Here is a 16,087-nt window from a genome sequence, read left to right as displayed (position 1 = left end):
TTAAGATATAACTCTCTATTAACTTTCAAATATACTATACAGTATTGTTAGTATAGTCACCATGGTATAGGTCAGATCCCTAAAACTTATTCATCTTATGACTGGAAGTCTCTATACTTTGACCACCATCACCCATTTCCTCTAGGCTCCAACTCCTTATAAACCTGTTTTCATTTGTTTGTTTTAAAATTTCACATATAAGCAAGATAGTGAAAGATTTGCCTTTCTAATTAGTAAATTTTGGTGTCCTAACTTTTGATTTCCATTTGTGTGGGGCCACAAGTTGCCCTGATCAAACCAGCAAGTTGCAGAAAGCTGTGATTATCCTACTATTGAAATCCTAGCTACTACAAGGTAGCAGAAAAAGTGAAGTTGCCAGCCATCACTACTAGCAAGCTACATGAAGTAGGAAGAGACTGGTGATTATATTTTTAGATTTTCTTTGTTGGCTATGAGTGGGAAAGTCATACTCTCAGTCTCAGTTTTCTTATCTTTAAAGTAAAGATAATTATCTCTGGAATTGGGAATTAAGTGAAATGAAATGTATAAAAACATTCAGCATTCAGTTTGATTTCATAAATGATGTTTTATCAGTGTCAGAGCTGAAGTTTTGAGTAAATCTGACCTCTTCCTGCCATACATCCTCAAGGTTCCTCAGAGGATTGAGTTTCTTGGCTAATATAAGGGTATACAGAAACACTTTGGGCTTCCCTGGTGGCTCAGCAGTAAAGAATCTGCCTGCCAGTTCAGGATACGTGGGTTCAATCCCTGGGTTGTGAAGATCCCCTAGAGGGGGAAATGGCAACCCATCCCAGTATTCATGCCTGGGAAATCCCAAAGAGAGAGAAGCCTGGTGGGTTATGGTCCATGGGGTTGCAAAGAGTCAGACGTAACTTAGCGACTAAACAACAACATACGGAAGCACCTTACATTGTAATTAAAATCAGATAAATGCTTAATGGGCTTCCCTGGTGGCTCAGAACATAAAGAATCTGCCTGCCAACGCAAGAGATGCAAGCAGGTTTGAACCCTGGGTCTGGAAGATCCTTTGGAGGAAGAAATGACAATCCACTCCAATATTCTTGCTTGGAGAATTCCATGGAGAGAGGAGCGTGGCAGTTCCCCAATGACTCGGTGGAAAAAGAATCTGCCTGCAATGTAGGAGACACAGGTTCAATCCCTGGGTTGGGATGAGTCCCCTGGAGTAGGAAACGGCAACTGATCTGCTGGAGAAGGGATAGGCTACCCACTCCACTATTCTTGAGCTTCCTTTGTGGCTCAGTTGGTAAAGAATCTGCCTGCAATGCTGGAGTCCTGGGTTCGATCCCTGAGTTGGGAAGATCCCCTGGAGAAGGGAAAGGCTACCCACTCTGATATTCTGGCCTAGAGAATCCCATAGACTCTATAGTCCATGGGGTGGCAAAGAGTGGGACACGACTGAGCGACTTTGATTTCTGGTGTTCTTACCTGAAAAATCCAGAGGACAGAGGAGTTTGGCAGGCTACAGTCCAAAGGGTTGCAAAGAGTCAGAGAGAACTGAGAAATTAAGCATGCAAAGGCTTACTATGTTAGTTAAATCTAAAAATAAATAGGAAAATTTGAAATTGAGCAGTATCAGGAAGCAAGTATTCTTTTTCATTGGTGATCTAATTTTACTCACCATACAGTATCCCTCCAAGGACAAATAAGCTATAATTCTGGCTGAATTCAGGCAATAAAAACTGCTATTCTTTTCTTGTGATAATCTTAATTCAAATGTCTAGAATTTAATAAACAGAGAACTCTCTTGCTTTACAGAACAAAAATTACAGATACAAGAATACTCTCTGCAAAGTCTGCAGCACATGGCTGTCTTTCAAAGGGCAAGGGTAATGCAGTTCAGTTCAGTCGCTCAGTCGTATCTAACTCTTTGTGACACCATGCACTGCAGCACACCAGATTTCCCTGTCCATCACCAACTACAGGAGCTTGCTCAAACTCATGTCCATCGAGTCTGTGATACCATCCAATCATCTCATCCTCTGTCATCCCCTTATCCTTCTGCCTTGAACCTTTCCCAGCATCAGGGTCTCTGCTAATGAGTCAGTTCTTTGCATCAGGTGGCCAAAGTATTAGAGCTTCAGTTTTAGTATCAGTCCTTCCAATGAATATTCAGGACTGATTTCCTTTAGGATTGACTGGTTTGATCTCCTTGCAGTTCAAGGAACATTCCAGGGTCTTCTCCAACACCACGGTTTGCCAGAGTCCAACTCCGGCAGCCAGAGATTCAACCTGAAGAGGTGAACAGTGTCGGTGATGAGACAGCCTCTCATTTTTCTATGGACTGCCTGTTTATTCCAAGTTTAGGATTCTCTTTTATACTTTTACAAAAACATTAGGCCAGAGGTTTGACATTTTCAGTTCCCCCTCTCCCAGATATATTATCTCCATAAATCATTATTGCTCCTCAAACAGAGTTCCTGCTTCAGTGATTCTCTCAGAATCAACCTTATCATCTATTATCTACCTCCTCCAATGTGTCCTATAGTTAACTTGTGATTACATTGTAACTCATGCTACATTCCTCAGTTTACTACTTATCTTCCTAAGTCCTGTTTGCCCCTAACATTCTGAGCTCACTATCTCTTAAAAAGGCTTCTTATAGTGTCTCTAAAAATTCCTAACTTCTATAAGCTATAGTAAAATATGCTAACTTTACAACATTCCTTAAATCTTTAACTTCTTTTTAATTATTTCTAAGCCCTAAATTCAGTAAACTCCTTTGCCATAAACATTCTCCTCACAAATAGGCTTCAGATATCAGTCTCTCCCATGGCCTCAAGCTGCGGCCTATGTGCTCATCCTGGAACACTTTTTTTGTAAAAGTCCTTGAACAAATGTCAATGATTAACTTTATGAATTATTTTCAGAGCAGTGCTGCAGAAGGCTTTATGCCTTCTCATGCTCTTCTCAAGAACAATAAGCACCTTAATATTCCTTTTCAGTCAACTCAGCCGAGGAGAGGAAAAGACAGATCAGAATTACAAGGCCTAACTCCTCCATCCTGGGATCTGTGCCTACAGAATGAGGAGAGGGGGCTGGGGACTGTGCCTATATTTTGTCAGTAATGCCTAACGTGGCTCCCGACAACGATGGAAAAGCATCAGTTCTTCAGTGCTCAGCTTTCCTTATGGTCCAACTCTCACATCCATACATGACTACTGGAAAAACCACAGGTTTGACTAGATGGACCTTTGTTGGGTAACATAAAAGAGACTAACCAGAAAGTTTGCCCATGGAGTGGGCTTCAGAGGCTGAACAGTCTTCAGTTTAGTTTTTTCATGGGAACTCGGAGGGCAGAAACAAAACATTAATATATCAAGACATTAAAAATAATCTATAAGAAAAATTTTTTAAAGTTAAAAGACACCTATCTCTACAGATATTCAAGGAAACATTGAGTGACCACAGGCTGAGGTATAGCAGAAGGGACTTTCGTGCAGCCAATGGAACTTCTTAGATGACCTCTCTGTACCCTTTCAGTTATAATACTTTCAGACCAGGTGTTAAATAGAGATGAAAATTCCTACCAGGACAGGTTTAGTTAGCAATTAAGAAAAAAATAAATCCCATAGGTTTATTCTCTTCAAAGGATTAGAATTAGTGGTAAGGAAATGCACATTGTAAGCCACGCTTCCCACATTGTGGGAAGTCTTAGAGGATTAACTCACTACTACTTCAATAAGAGAGCAGAAATATTTTGTTCTACATCTTATATTCCACATCTTATAATATATACAAAGTTGATAAATGTTAGAAATATTTTGTAGAAATTTAGTACATATACCTTTTTTAAAAATTAATTTTTATTGGAGTGTAGTTGCTTTACAATGTTGTGTTTTAAGTTTCTACTATACTGCAAAATGAATCAGCTTTACATATACATATGTCCCCTCCCTTTTGGACTTCCTTCCCATTTTGGTCAACATAGTGCATTAAATTGAGTCCCCTGTGTTATACAGTATGTTCTCATTAGTTATCTATTTTATACATCGTATCAGTAGTATATACACATAATGCTTTCTTTAGGCATTATCACCTTTTTGTGTGTGTGAATTAAAAACCATAAGAAATGACCTAATCAAGTTAATAAACTTGCATACATGTCAGTGCTAAGGAGGAATATTATTTTAAAAAGTCTTGGATGCCTTCCGTCTAAGAGAATGGATACAGACAAATCTGAATTCTCTTCAAACCTCTATGAATGCTACACATCCAACTAGAAGTGACTGTAGTGACTGTAGATTTCTGCAAAAGAATTAGAACCCTATGTGTCAATGTTGTAGAATCTGAGTGGTTGTCAATCCCCCAGTCATCATGGCACACCTGACTCCCAGCTGTTAAAAAGCAGAGTGGTCCTAGAGTTCTTATGCCCAGAATCAGCACTGGCAAGCGCCACAGTCATGGCCAGATGTCCACATGTCTACCACGCTGTTCCTTGAAATGGGCCTGGCTTACACCAGCATCCAGTAGATGCTTAATAAATACTTATTGAAAGAACAAGTTAGCTTTTTCAGAAATTGCTTTAGCTATTTCCTTGTGCTGTTTATCATTTATGCCATTGCTTGAAGCCCAGAGGCCAATTGCTGTAAATCTATATTTATTAACTTTGTACTATATTCATGAGACATAATTTTATCAGGATAATTTTAATTTTATACCAAGTTCTATTAATAATTTATTTTATGTGGATCAAATCATGGAAATTACCGTATTTGATATATGTTGCAAACAGCATACATAGCTCACCTTGCTGTAGTTGACGTATACAAAAAGCTTATGGGCCTATCCCCACATTTCCCTTTCCCTCTGTAAAATAAATAATTGCTTTTCTCAAAGTCAAGCAAGTAATGGTTAAATACAAAACCTTAAAAAAAAACCAGTGACTTCCTTCTATGCACTATTACCTATTTTCCTAAACTGTTTGCATGTGTGTGCTTAGTTGCTCGGACCTGTCTAAATCTTTGTGACCTCGTGGACTGTAGCCTGCCAGGCTCCTCTGCCCATAAAATTGTCCAGGCAAGAATACTGGTGTGCGCCACAGTCTTGCCATTTCCTTCTCTAAGTGATCTTTCCCACCCAAGGAGCAAACCTGCATCTTCTGCATTGGCAGGTGAATTCTTTACCACTGAGCCACCTGGGAAGTCTACACATTTTTTCCTAAGCTGTTTAAATAGAACCTGAATATTTTGACATGACATAGTTTATAGTATCACTACCTTGTCTGTGTTACACATCAGTGTAACACTTCCTGTGGTTCCTACTGAGTAGACATTGTATGCTGATGGTGATACACATACAGGGGTTTAAGACAGTGGCCTGCAGAGTCTTGCATCCAGGATCTGAATTACACTCCTCCGCTTAACTTGGATAAGTCTCAATCTTTTATAACCACCATTTATTCAGCATTACAAAGACAATATTTTTTCCTGTTTGTCTCATAGCTTTAACAATTTAAATTTAAAAAAAATGATGTTTTCTATAGGGCAGTGTGTTACAGTCAAGTCTTAAACTGTGAGTCTTCTTCAGATACATATCTGACTTTTTCCACATTCATGGTTCAGAGTTTCAAGTTTTTCCCCTTTATTTTTATTGTTGAATTATCAAAATGTTCCTTACAAAAATCCTGTTTTTTCATTTTAGTAAAGATTTTAATTATACAAAATCCGTAAGGACCCACATAATTAGGAAACGTTCTGTTAGCTCTACATTATTCATTATTAACATTTTCAAAAAGAATATGTCCTGGAAGCTGACAATGGTTTGCATGAAATATATTGTATATATTCACCATAGCCCTATGGGGTAAATTATGCAATTATTTCTATTTTACAGATGAGGAAAAGGTGGCTTAGAAGTTAAATATCTAAGATCATAAATGGAGAAAACTATGTAACTGGAATACAGAATTAGTCAGATCCTAACCACAATAGGAGTGATATGAATAGTGAATCATAAGGAGACTGTAGAGATTTTTTAAAGCTATATAATCTGTTATTTTAAAATCTGTTTTTATATCAAAAGGGGTTACATGTCAACTTTTTTGGCCAAAAGACTACAATATATAAGATAGTTTTTTAGGTGTATACACCTTAAATAATAACTATATATTCAAAAATAATGCATTTTAATTTGAACATGAGAAACTTTAGCCACAAAGTATCCTTTCTCTGCTTTTAGTTCTATTCAACCGTCAGTGGATTTGATACAGCCCACTCATTTTGGACAGGGCAATCTACTCTACTGAGTCCACCAAGTCAAATGCTAATCTCATTCAGAAAATCTTTCAGAGATACACTCAGAAAAAAAATGTTTAAATCTAGATACTCTGCTGCAAGTTGACACACAAATCTAGCCAGCATACAAGGGAAGGTTGCTTATACTCAAAAGTAAAATCAGTCAATAGAAACAGACCCACATCTATTGAAATGAACAGATAAGAATTTTAAAATAAGTAGATTTAAACAAGCTGAAGGACTTATAGAAATATAATCAATACGCTGAGTAAAATGTTAGAAATTACTTGGAAAGATAAGAAAATTGTTGAAAATCAAATGGAAATCCCAGAACTTAAAATTTTAAAATCCTGAAATTAAAATTTCATTGGAAAAGAATGATAGTAGAAGCAGATTGGATACAGTAGAAGAAAAGAATAGTGAATCTGAAGAAGGTCAATAGAAATTTTCAAAATTGAATCTCTCAGAAAAAAAATTCAAAAAGTTTTAGTGACCTAGGGGATAATATTACACAATCTAACATGAATTCTAGAATGAGAAAATAGAGAAAATGGAATAGAAAGATAGTAAAAAGATATCAGAAATTTTTTTCCCAAAATTTAGTCAAAAGCCAATTCTAAATGCAGGAAATTCAAAACACAAGTTTATTAATATGAAGATAATTAATTATAATAATAATAGACAAAGACACACTTTGTCTATTATTTGTTGTTCAGTCACCAAGTCTTGTCTGACTCTATGTGACCCCATGGACTGCAGCACACCAAACTTCTCTCTTCACTGTCTCCCAGAGTTTGCTCAAACTCGTGTCCCTTGATTCAGTGATGCCATCCAACCATCTCATTCTCAGTAGCCCCCTTCTCCTCCTGCCTTCAACCGTTCCCAGCATCAAGGTCTTTTCCAGTGAGTTGGCTCAGGAGGACTCATGTGGCCAAAGTATTGGAGCTCCAGTATCAGTCCTTCCAATGAATATTTAGGGTTGATTTCCTTTATAGATTGACTGGTTTGAACTCCTTGCTGTTCAAGGGACTCTCAAGAGTCTTCTCCAGCACCACAATTTGAAAGTATCAATTCTTCGACACTCAGTCTCCTTTATGATCCAAATCTCACATCAATACCTGACTCCTGGAAAAACAGTAGCTTTGACTATATGAACCTTTGTCAGCAAAGTGAAGTCTCTACTTTTTAATATGCTCTCTAGGTTTGTCATAGCTTTTCTTCTAAGGAGCAAGCATCTTTTAATTTTAGGGCTGCAGTCACTGTCCGCAGTGATTTTGGAGCCCAAGAAAATAAAAATCTGCCATAGTTTTCATTTTTATTCATCTATCTGCCATAAGGTGATGGGACCAGATGCCATGATCTTAGTTTTTTGAATGCTGAGTTTTAAGCCAGCTTTTTCACTTTCCTCTTTCATATTCATCAAGAGGCTCTTTAGTTCCCTTTCAATTTCTGCCATAAGGGTTGTATTGTCTGAATATCTGAAAGTGTTGATATTTCTCCCAGCAATCTTTGTAACAGCTTGTGATTCATCCAGCTTGGCATTTTGCATGATGTACTCTGCATATATGTTAAATAAGCAGGGTGACAATATACAGCCTTGATGTACTCCTTTCCCAATTTTGAAACAATCTGTTGTTCCAAGTCCATTTCTAACTGTTGCTTTTTGACCTGCATATAGGTTTCTCAGGAGGCAGATCAGGTGGTGTGGTATTTCCATGTCTTTAAGAACTTTCCAAATTTGTTGTGACTCACACAGTCAAAGAGTTTAGTATAGTCAATGAAGCAGAAGGAGATGTTTTTCTGGAATTCCCTTGCTTTCTCTATGATCCAACAGCTGTTGACAATTTGCTCTCTGGTTCCTCAGCCTTTTCTAAATCTAGGTTGTACATCTGCAAGCTCTTGATTCATGTGCTGTTGAAACCTAACTTGAAGGATTTTGAGGATTGCCTTGCTAGCATGTGAAATGAGTGCAATGTTATGGTAGTTTGAACATTATATGGCACTGCCCTTCTTTGGGGTTGGAATGAAAACTGATGTCTTCCAGTTCGGTAACCACTGCTGACTTTTCCAAATTGTCTATTATAGTCAACTAGCTAATACCGAAGATACAGAGGAAGTCTCAAAAGTAGATCAAGAAAAAACACTCATTTCATATGGGAAAACATCAGTATGACTGGTGGTCATATACCAAAACTGGAAGTGGTTTCTTTCTGTGTTCAGTTCGGTTCAATTCAGTTGCACAGTTGTGTCTAACTCTCTGCAGCCTCCCTGTGCATCAACAACTCCTAGAGCTTGCTCAAGCTCATGTCCTTTGAGTCTGTGATCCCATCCAACAATCTCATCCTCTGTCGTCCATCCAACAATCTCATCCTCTGTCGTCCCCTTTTCCTCCTGCTTTCAATTTTCCCCAGCATCAGGATCTTTTCTAATGAGTCAGTTCTTCACAGCTGGTGGCCAAAATATTGAAGTTTCAGCTTCAGCATTAATCCTTCCAACAAATATTCAGGACTGATTTCTTTAGGATTGACTGGTTTGATCTCCTTACAGTCCAAGGAATTCTCAAGAGTCTTCTCCAACACCACAGTTCAAAAGCATCAATTCTTTGGTGCTAACCTTTCTTTATGGTCCAACTCTCACATCCATACATGCCTACTGGGAAAACCATAGCCTTGACTAGATGGACCTTTGTTGGCAACGTAATGTCTCTGCTTTTTAATATGCTGACTAATTTGTTCATAGCTTTTTTTCCCAAGGAGCAAGCGTCTTTTAATTTCATGGCTGCAGTCACCATCTGCTGTGATTTTGAACCCAAGAAAATAAAGTCTTTTTATGTTATAAAGGTTTAATTTTATATGTCAGTTACTCAGTGTGATTTTTAAACCTTAAAAAAAGATGGATATGTATACAATTAACAGTGCCAGGGAAGCATTTCCTTTCTTTTGAGGAAAAGTAAATTTCTTATTAGAATATCTGACTGGGCTTATAATTTAAATTTTAAAAAATTTGGATAAACAGCAAAAAGAAAACAAAATATGACCTATGGTTGACTTTTCATCTGAACCAATGGAGGCCAGAAGATAATGTAACAACATCTTCAAAGTGTAAAAGCAAATAGATCTGTAAGTTAAGAATTCTATAATTCTATAAAATTCTATAAAAATGTGGGTATAATAAAAGCATTTTAGGAGCAATAAAAGTGGAAGAAATTAACAATTCTAAGATACAAGCTAAGCAAACTTTAAAAAATGTTCTTGAGGTTGAAGTGAAATTATATCAAATAAAAATCCATACTTATGGGGAGTAAGGAAAAGCACTGAAGTTGGTAAATATGTCAGTACGTATAAGCATATTTTTTCTTTAAAGTCTTCAAAAATTAGTAAATATGTATAGAAAAAATTTGTACAAAAACATTAGCTCAAAAGACAGTGGGGGTATAAATGGTATTTGTATTATAATAAAATAATTTTTTATGTGTAAAGATGTAGGATATTAATTCTTTGTAGACAATGATAAGCTAAGGTTATATAGTATAATATTCACAGAAACTCTAAATGATACATATCTATTAGCTAAGTAGCATATAAAGAAGATAGAAAGGAAGAATAGTAATATATGTTTAATTAAAAATAGAAAGTGGGAAACAAAAAACACAGATGACAAATAGAGAACAAAAAGCATGTGGGTAGACTTAAACTCAATCATGTCCATAATTATACCAAATTTAAATAGACTAAATATTTCAATTAAGAGACAAATGTTGAGATTAGATTAAAATATCAAGAACCAACTATATGCTGCTTATAAAACACTTTAAATGTAAAGACAAACTCATAGAAAATTATAGGAAAGATGTATCACATAAATACTAATCAGAAGACGCTTACACATCTCCATTTATATCAGACAAGTTATTAGTCGCTCAGTCGTGCTCAACTCTGTGGGTCCACCAGGCTCCTCTGCCTATGGAATTCTCCAGGCAAGGATACCAGAGTGGTTTGCCATTCCCGTCTCCAGGGTATCTTCCTGACACAGGGATTGAACCCAAGTCTCCTGCACTGAGGCAGATTGTTTAGCCTCTGAGCCACTAGGGAATCCCCTAATATTTGACAAACTAAGGTTCAAAACAAGGCATATTATTGGAGATAAAGTAGGGTCATGTCAATGATTAAAAGATCAATTCTCAAAAACATATGAGTTCTAAAAGTGTACCTAAAATCAGAGCTTCATAATACGTGAAGCAAAAATTGACAGAAGTAGAGGAGAATAAATGAATCAACAATGGGAAAATTTGAATGACACAACCAAGTTGGTCTAATGGATATTTGTAGAACATCAGGACCAGCAACTTGTTTTTTAAATGTACAGGAAATATAACCAAGACCGATCAAAAATCTGAGCCATAGTTTAGTATCAATAACTTTCAAAGGAGTAAAATGGCACTAGAATATGCTCTCTTATGATATAGAGTATGATTTCAATGAGTTTAATTAAAAATCAATAACAACAACATGTTGAAAATTCCCAAATGTTTATTTATCATCATATTTCTCACTAATCCATGAGTTAGAGAAAAGAACTATTAGAAAATTTTTTTTTGTTTTAAAATGCTTATATAAAAATAGAAGAAATGTTTGAATCAATGATCTAAGCCAAGGGTTGGCAGGTTGCAAGCTGAGGGTCAAAGATGGCCTGTTTGTTATTAATAAATCAAGTTTTATTGGAAAACATCCATACCCATTCTTTGACATATCATCTATGTTTGCTTTCATTCTACAAACTGTAAGTTTGGTAGTTGCAACAGACTGTATGGACCACAAAGCCAAAAATACTATCTGGCCCTTTAGAAAAAAATATTCGCTGACCCCTGTTACAAGTATTTGCCTTAAGAAGCAAATAGAATAAAGAAAATAAGAAAAGATGTAAATCAATTTAAAAAAATGAACAAACAAAAAATTCAGTGAAGCCAAAACCTGTTTTTTTTTTTTTTAAGTTTTAATATAGAATTGATGAACTCCAACCAGATTAATAAAGAAAAAGGGGGAGGAAGTAGAGGTTACAGAGAGAACTTAAGTACAGATTTGATAGAAATTCAAAGGAATATAAGACTGCATGATAAACATTTTCATGCCTATTAATTTGACAACGTAGGAAAATGGACAAGTTTTCTGAAAGACAAACTTTGTAAACCACATAAGAAATGGAACATTGACACAATCCTACATTTAATAAAGTAACTGAACTGCAATGAAAAATACTCCCCAAAGAGTGCTCTAGTCTCTAATAGCTTCACCAGTGAGATCTGTCAAACATTTAAAGACAGAATAATACCAAAAATACACAAAAACTCAAAATAGAGAGGAGCAGACATTTCCCAATGCATTTTATGAAACTGGCAAAAGTCCAATATAAAAACTGCCAGGGACATTATAAGAAAAGCAAGTTACTGTCTAATAGTGTTCACAAATACAGATGCAAAAATCATTCATGGAAAAATTAGTGAGTAAAATATAGCAATAGTTTAAAAACACACCACATTATAACAAATTAGTATGTTTTTCCCCCAGGAGTGAAAGTTGGATTGAACATTGAAAAGTGAAACAATGTAATTTACTACATTAACCAAATCAAAGAGAATATCCATATTTTATTTTATTAAATCATTTAACAAAAGTCAACACTCATTCATAATAAAAATTCTCAACAAACTAGGTGTAAAAGGGAAGTTTTGCAATCTGTAAAGGTAATTTATGGGAAATGAACAGCTGACATCATACTTAATTGTGAAATAATGAATACTCTTCTCCTAATATCAGGAACAATGCAAATATATATCCACTTTTATGCCTTCTAATCAACATTGCATCATATACACTTGTCAGTGTAGCAAGATAAGGAAAAGAATTAAAAAATGTATGGAGTAATGGAAACAAGAGAAATTGTTTTTATTTCAAGAAAACCCCTCTATTTTAAGATGGAAAATAATATGGAACCTACAAAGCAACCTTGGAAACTAATAATTTTATTTAGCAAGATCATTCCATATAAGCTCAGTGTTCAAAAATCAACTGCATTTCTATATGCTAAACATAGAAAATAAAATTAAACACATAAAATATTTAGAAAAATAACAAACACTGTAAGACCTCTATACTGAGAACCACAAAACATTTCAAAGATAAATATAAAATGACCTGAATAAGTATACGTCATGTTCATGAGTTTGAATACTCAATATGATCGAGATGCCAAACCTTTCCTGATGGATCTAGAGATTCAACACTGTCCTGTTAAAACTCAGCAGGGTAGAAACTGACAAAGTGATTCTGAAACTTATATGGAAATGTGAAAGACATTAATTTATAGTAATAAAGACTGTAATATTGATGCAAAGACAGAAAAGCAATTAAATGGAGTAAAATAGTTCAAAAGTAGATGCAGACACAAAAATTCAATAGATTTTCAATAAAGATTTAAAGACGGTTCAGTGAGGAAAGGATAAACTTTTACAGAAATGATTCTGGAGCAATTAGGTGTCTGTATGGAAAAAAAAATGGGCTTCCCTGATGGCCCAGTAGTCACATATGTTTGTGAGAGCTGGACTGTGAAAAAGGCAGGACACCAAAGAATTTATGCCTCTGAACTGTGGTGCTAGAGAAGACTCCTGAAAGTCTCTTGGACAGCAAAGATCAAACGAGTCAATCTTCAGGGAAATCAGCCCTGAATTCTCATCGGAAGGACTGATGCTGAATCTAAAGCTCCAGTATTTTGGTCACTTGATGCGAACAGCCAACTTACTAGAAAAGTCCCTGATGCTGAGAAAGATTGAGGGCAGAAGAAGAGGGCGTCAAAGGATGAGATGGCTGGATGCTATCACCATGCAGTGGACATGAACTTGGGCAAACTTCAGAAGATGATGAGGGACAGGGAGGTCTGGAGTGCTGTAGTCCATGTGGTTGCAAAGAGTCGGACATGATTGGGAGACTGAATGACAACAAAGAAAAAAATTGGTCTTCCCTGATGGCTGAGTAATAATCTGCCTGCCAATGCAGGAAACACTGCATTGGGTCAGGAAGATCCCCTGCAGAAGGAAATGGTAACTTGCTTCCTTATTCTTGCCTGGAAAATCCCAAGGACAAAGGAGCCTGGCCCACTATAGTCCATGGGTCATAAAAGAGTCCAACATGACTTAACGACTAAACAACAACATGGAAAGAATTATCCTTGACATTTATCTTCACACTCTACACACACACACACACACACACACACACCTCTACACAAAAAACCAATGGCTACAGATTTAAATGTAAAAGCAAAAACACTAAAAAGTCTATAAGAAAACAAAGGAGAATATATTCATTACTTTGGAGTAGGTGAAGATTTCTTTACTAGGACAAGAGATACTAATCTTCAAAAAATTGACAAATTAACCAAAATTAAAAAACATTGATCCTCAAAAAGCACACTAAAAAATGAAAAAACAAGCTACAGACTGGAAAAAGTATTTGTAGTAAAATTTTGGATGGACCAAGTATATTATCCAGAATACATAAAAAGCTCTTAAAACTCAATTGTAAGAAAATAAATAAAAATAAATGTAACTTTCAAAAATAAAGATATGCAAATTTCTGGTAAGCATAGAAAAACAACATATTATTAGTCATTAGGAAAATGCAAATGAAAGCCACAAATTATGTAATAGAGTAGATATAGACTTAACTGGCTTTCCTGGTGATTCAGATGGTAAAGCATCTGCCTGCAATGCAGAAGACCCAGGTTTGATCCCTGGATTGGGAAGATCCCTCCAGAAGGGAATGGCAACCCACTCCAGTATTCTTGTCTGGTGAAATCCATGGACAGAGGAGTCTGGTGGGCTGCAGTCCATGGGGTCACAAAGAGTCAGACACAACTGAGCAACTAATACACTCTCAGACTTAACTATTTATTATATTAAATTGAGGTATAAATTTAGGAGCCAGTAATAATTTAAAGAATGCTCAAACTACCGCACAATTGCACTCATCTCACATGCTAGTAAAGTAATGCTCAAAATTCTCCAAGCCAGACTTCAGCAATACGTGAACCGTGAACTCCCTGGTGTTCAAGCTGGTTTTAGAAAAAGCAGAGGAACCAGAGATCAAATTGGCAATATCCGCTGGATCATAGAAAAAGCAAGAGAGTTCCAGAAAAACATCTATTTCTGCTTTATTGACTATGCCAAAGCCTTTGACTGTGTGGATCACAATAAACTGGAAAATTCTGAAAGAGATGGGAATACCAGACCACCTAACCTGCCTCTGGAGAAATCTGTATGCAGGTCAGGAAGCAACAGTTAGAACTGGACTTGGAACAACAGACTGGTTCCAAACAGGAAAAGGAGTACGTCAATGCTGTATATTGTCACCCTGCTTATTTAACTTCTATGCAGAGTACATCATGAGAAACGCTGGACTGGAAGAAGCACAAGCTGGAATCAATATTGCTGGGAGAAATATCAATAACCTCAGATATGCAGATGACACCACCCTTATGGCAGAAAGTGAAGAGGAGCTAAAAAGCCTCTTGATGAAAGTGAAAGAGGAGAGTGAAAATGTTGGCTTAAAGCTCAACATTCAGAAAACGAAGATCATGGCATCCAGTCCCATCACTTCATGGGAAATAGATGGGGAAACAGTAGAAACAGTGTCAGACTTTATTTTTTTGGACTCCAAAATCACTGCAGATGGTGATTGCAGCCATGAAATTTAAAGATGCTTACTCCTTGGAAGAAAAGTTATGACCAACCTAGATAGCATATTCAAAAGCAGAGACATTACTTTGCTGACTAAGGTCCGTGTAGTCAAGGCTATAGTTTTTCCTGTGGTCATGTATGGATGTGAAAGTTGGACTGTGAAGAAGGCTGAGTGCATACGCATTGTTGCTTTTGAACTGTGGTGTTGGAGCAGACTCTTGAGAGTCCCTTGGACTGCAAGGATATCCAACCAGTCCATTCTGAAGAAGATCAACCCTGGGATTTCTTTGGAAGGAATGATGCTAAAGCTGAAGCTCCAGTACTTTGGCCACCTCATGCAAAGAGTTGACTCACTGGAAAAGATTCTGATGCTGGGAGGGATTGGGGGCAGGAGGAGAAGGGGATGAGAGAGGATGAGATGGCTGGATGGCATCACTGACTCGATGGACGTGAGTCTGGGTGAACTCCAGGAGATGGTGAGGGAGGCCTCGCATGCTGCAATTCATGGGGTCGCAAAGAGTTGGACATGACTGAGCAACTGAACTGAACTGAACTGAATAATATATATGTTTATTAAAGTCACAACAATAGAAATGTTCATGCAGTAATTTCTGAGAGAGAGAAAAGAGGGTAGAGGTCAAACTTGGTGACAGTTAATGTTGAAGCTCAGTTGGTAAAGAATCTGCCTGCAATATGAGAGACCTGGTTTCCATCTCTGGGTTGGGAAGATCGCTTGGAGAAGGGAAAGGCTACCCACTCCAGTATTCTGGCCTGGAGAATTCCACAGACTGTATAGTCCAAGGGGTGGCTTGGACACAACTGAGCAACTTTCACTTTCACTTTGGGAGAAGTGGAACTCATGAAAATGATTAAAAAAAAAAATTCTAAATGTTGGCCAGAAGGTGGAGGAACTGGAATTGTGACACCTTGTTGACCAGAGTATAAAGTATAGCTACATTGGAAAGTACTTGCGTGCATGCATGCTAAATTACTTCCGTAATATCTGACTCTTTGTGACTCAAAGGCGGTAGCCCACCAGGCTCCTCTGTCCATGGGATTCTCTAGGCAAGAATACTGGAGT

Source organism: Oryx dammah, unplaced genomic scaffold, assembly GCF_014754425.2.
Source record: "Oryx dammah isolate SB20612 unplaced genomic scaffold, SCBI_Odam_1.1 HiC_scaffold_3, whole genome shotgun sequence".
Taxonomy (NCBI): domain Eukaryota; kingdom Metazoa; phylum Chordata; class Mammalia; order Artiodactyla; family Bovidae; genus Oryx; species Oryx dammah.
This window is presented reverse-complemented; position numbering follows the sequence as displayed.